Genomic DNA, 4,828 nt, shown 5'->3' with positions numbered 1-4,828 from the left:
GAATTACTAACAGGCAACACCTGAAGCAAATCACAGGAAACAGTATGTGTGCACTCTACCATGTGAAATGAATCTGCCCAAAACTTCAGTCAACAAACAAAAACATTAATAAAAATCAATCTGTTCATGGACAATTCATAGACAAAAAATAGGGCTAAATTTATGGAATACATTGCTTGCCTCAAACAGCTAGCCCATCTCTGCTGAGGACTGATAACTTGATGTGGCACAACGCCAGTGCAAATCTGACACAAACATATTCCCAAAAAAAGCAAATGCACAATGTCAAACACACGGAATGACAACTGGGAGTCTTATCAGGAGAAACACGTTAAAGGACATTTCAATTAAATATTTTCCATTGTTCCACGTTCATGACACCCCATATATTAAAACCTTTTCCCTTTAATGGAATGAAATCATCTAGACACTAATTCTGCTTAACCCAAAGCATGTACTACACGGCCTTCCTGAGCAAGGCTCTCATTCTTGTATTAAAACTCTTGGTATAACATGGTTCCCTGGACATTTTCTGGGGCAAAAAAAATATCAGTGCTCCAAAATAACTATAATACTCAGATGTGATATGCCAGCAAAACAGAAAATATTTCAAACACCCTAAGTATGATCACTGTATACTAATTATTTTATCCTGAATATGGTGAAGTGAGGTGAATTTCAGACAGTAGATTGGGGTTCAGCTTTTACTCACCTACTTGTATAAAATGCTGTTAGTGAGTCTCATATAAGCACACAATTCAGATGTAGCAAACACTCAGTTATAATCTACACTCAGACAGATGGAATTCTGACCACAAAGAAAACAGGCGAAATGAAATACTGTTCTATAATGTGAAATTTCATCAACTTACCAGGAATCACATGCAGATGGCATGGGCCAATCTACAATTTTGAAAAGGGGGTGCAGATGTTGAGGTGAAGAATCACATATAAAACAACACATATTTTTGTCCAGTTAAAAATAAACTAGAAGCTTTACTAATATGCTAGGGACCTAGGACTATATTTTTCAGGATAAGTGTAGCAGACTTACCTTTTGAGCTCTGGATGAGTCCTGGGCTTGAGATTTTGCAATTCCAGTTGGTGGGGCCCATCCACCAATCAGAAGCAAGCCAAGGTAAGCAAGGCCCTGCCCTTTCCTAGAAGTGAGGGGGCAAGGAGCAGTCCGGACCTGATTCAAGACTGCACCCCACCAAGTCTGGAGAACTTCAGGGGTGGAGCCCCTGAAGTGTATAAAAGGAGCAGCGTGCCTGGCATGCAGAGAGATGCAACGGAGGAGCTGAAGAAGGAAGACTGGAGTGAGAAAAGCTGGGGACGAGCTGCCCCAGTGGGAAATAGCCCTGAGCTCCTGAAGATCCCTGGGAGGGTGCAAGACCCTCGGGCTCATCACAATGCAGGAACCCACTACACAGAGCAGCCCTGGGAGAGTATGAGACCCTCAGGCTCGTCACAGTGTGTAGTCTGATGCATGGAGTCCAGGTCCTAGGACCACAGCAAGGCAGCTCAAGCTTGCAGACCCCAGCAAGTGCCTGGCAACCACTGTGCACAGGACCTGGGCAAGATCGATAAGCAGTGAGCAGCAGACACCTGCTCAGATTAGCCACCCAGTGTGAGACCAGAAGGCCAAAGCCCCACATAGGGCCCTGGCAAGCTGAAAGACCCCCAGTGCCCAGCAGGGAACAGAGAATGTAAAAGGCCACCCTGGTGTGAGGCAGGCAGTTGGGAGCCCAGCAACCCCGCTGGATGAAGTAGCTAGCCCTTGGTGCTCAGAGAGGGGCATATGCATTCATATCTTGTTATGAATGAGGTTCCATAAAATGCTGTATAATACAGCCAGGAATAATTTGATATGATTCACAACAGCAACTTTACAATTACATATGATACTATCAATACTAGACAGGTTTGCTAAATTAGCTAAAATATGATGCAGTTTGCAAATTAAGCTCAAAAATACATCACTAGCCAAATATATGATTTAAAATGCCTCTTTGCCAGCTAAATGAAATTTGAATATGAAGGAAATCACCAGGCATACATACCAACTGAGAGAGGAAAAGTTGCAGCTAATTCTAAAATAACTACATTACAGAATTAGATTCTGCCTAGTCTAAAATGCTAGCAGTAGAAATACATGTTAGGAAAAATATTCAAATGAGGTAGCAATTCAGCAGCAGAGGGAGTCCATAATGGCTGGGAGGTCACTGACAAAGGTGTTCCTGAGAAAAAAATTGATATTGTTTTCTGCACAATAGTCTGTCCAATGGAAGTTCCCATAGATTGACTGAGGGAATCCCTGGTCTCACCCCACCTACTACAAGACGAGCACTCACGCACTTTGTAGAGGCAGGAAGTTACCCCCCAAATGGACACTGTTCTTAACAACAGAGGGCTTATTGTCAAAGAAGGCAGAGGCCTAAGTTCCTGTCAAGGACACTGCACATATTCACCAGTGACAAGACCATGTTTCCACTTCCCAGCTCTAAAAATAAATTTATAGTTGCTGACCTAATTAATACTTTCAATAGTACCATGCTTGATCCTTCTCACCACTGCAAACAAGAACTATTCCTTTGCTGCGGTCACTGATGTTTGCTTGCACTGCAAACTCACTGACAGCCACATTCTGATACTTGTGGCTTGGAAAAGCTGTTCTCTCACCCTCTTGGTGCACAAGTCAAACTCCCTAAGCTGTGACGGTGTCATCCCCAGCCCCTCTTTTCCCCCATCCTCCCCTTAGAACCAGCTGACTGACCAAGCACCAGCCAGAGTGCCAACGAAGATTATCTCCCTTTTGTAGAGCCACAACAGCCACAGGATATTGGCTAGCAGACTAACAGATTTTCTCTGGGGAGGAGGAGTATTACCCCCAAGCAAAGGCCAAGATTTGACTACTGATGACTTGAGCCTTATGATGGGCTTGCAGAATCATATCAGCTGCCCTTGAGGCAATGTGATCCAGGGGTCTTCCACGCTTGTTCCATGATCTCTTAACTTAGCATATTGATCTTCTATCCATGTGTAGATGGGCCCCCTTGCTCCAGCATCTGAGGCAGACTTCTCAGGTCAGTGGCAAAGTGTGGATAATATTTAACAGCCAGAATAATGTTTAACATTTATATAATAAACACTGCAACACCTGAATCTTGATCCACAAGTCTTAGTCTTTTCAGGGCTCCAATGGGCTTCTCGCCAGCCTCAAGGAGACTTTAAGGACTTGATAACCTGCTTCTACAACACTAGCTGATAGAAGTTGCAAATCATAATGTCTGTACTTCTTCACACTCATCAAGCATTTCTGTTTCTAGCATTGTTGGAAGCCTGGAGACAGCTTCTGATTCAGAGTTGCTTCAGCCAGACCTGAATTTCATAGTGAAAGTGCAGTTGGTTAGCCTCAATGCCCACCATTGTTCCAATGTGCTTAATGTAACAGAGCACTTTGTTGACTAGGTACACAGTGAAAAGGGAAGCTCCCACATTTCTTTGTAATGGCCTAGAGCAAGACAAGGTCTTCTAGGTTAAAGGATTTGTAGTATTCTGGCACTTCTTTCCCTGGCTGGTGTGCACAGTCACCTTCATCCTGGGAGGGGCACCCAAGCCCTGGCTGACAGCATTCCCTTACAACTTGAACCACAAGGTGTTATCTGGCAATTTCTCACCAAAGCCTTACCACAAGAACCAGAAAACCTCCTGGCAGTCTGTATTTTAGCCTATCTCACCATTTTTCTAAGTTCAGCTCTTGGCAAAGCTCTTCATGAAACATCTGTAGCATCCATCAACTCCTGGATCCTCCTATCCTCCTAAACTGCACTGGATGTTGATTTATACATACCACATACATGTGGCAGGCTGGCCGGTGGGCTCACCAGTAGCTCAGCTTGATGACTTGAGCTTGAAATTGGCTCAGGCCAATTGGTGGGGCATTTCCACCAATCAGGAGGAGGCAGGAGGCAGGCTTGCCCCACCCTGACCCAGGGGCGAGGTAAAGAAGAGGACCTGAAAGAGAACTAACCCCTCAGGCTTTCCCATTGGCCTGTTTTGAACCTCGGGGCAAAGCCTCTGGAAATCCATGTGCCCAGCACATGGGCAGCTTCGACATGGGACAACAAAGAGGCCTGACAAAGAACTGGTATAGCTGACCAGCGGGGCAGAGCAGTTGCCCCAGAAGCTCCCAGAAAATGTCTTCATTGGATAGGAAGCAGCAAGTGGCTGCATCCCAGCCCCACCACAGAGAAAGCTGTGATGACGGTGCACAGGTCAGTGCATAGAGGGTCCAGGAACAGACAGGACCAGCGGCAGCTGCACAAGGTAGTGTGGGTCTCCAACCCTGCACCAGGCAGGGGCAGAAGCCCTTGGTGCATGGACAGGTGTACAGGGCTGGAGATCCAGTTCATGGAATGGTGTCTGGAGAGTCCAGGATGGACTGGACCAGCGGCAGCTGCATGAGGCAGTGCAGGTCCCCAACCCTGCATGAGGCAGGGGCAGAAGCCCTCAATGCACAGAACAGTGCACAGGGCTGGACTGCCAAAGCACAAAACAGTGTACAGAGAGTCCGGGAGTGGATGGGACTGCAGCAGCTGCATGAGGCAGAGCAGGTCCCCAACCCTGCATGAGGTGAGAGCCAAGCCCCCATTCGGTGCACAAAGTGGTGCACAGGGCTGATAGAGCTGAACGGGACCCGGCGACTGCACAAGGAGGTGCAGGTCCCCGATCCTGCACAAGACAGAAGCTGGGCCATCAGTGTACGGAGCGGTGCATGGGGCCCTAGAGCTGACGGAACGCCAGGGCTGCATGAGGCAGCACGATC

This window comes from Gavialis gangeticus, unplaced genomic scaffold (assembly GCF_001723915.1).
Source record: "Gavialis gangeticus isolate Ggan-Ray unplaced genomic scaffold, GavGan_comp1, whole genome shotgun sequence".
Lineage (NCBI taxonomy): Eukaryota > Metazoa > Chordata > Crocodylia > Gavialidae > Gavialis > Gavialis gangeticus.
Note: the sequence above shows the minus strand (reverse complement) of the source record.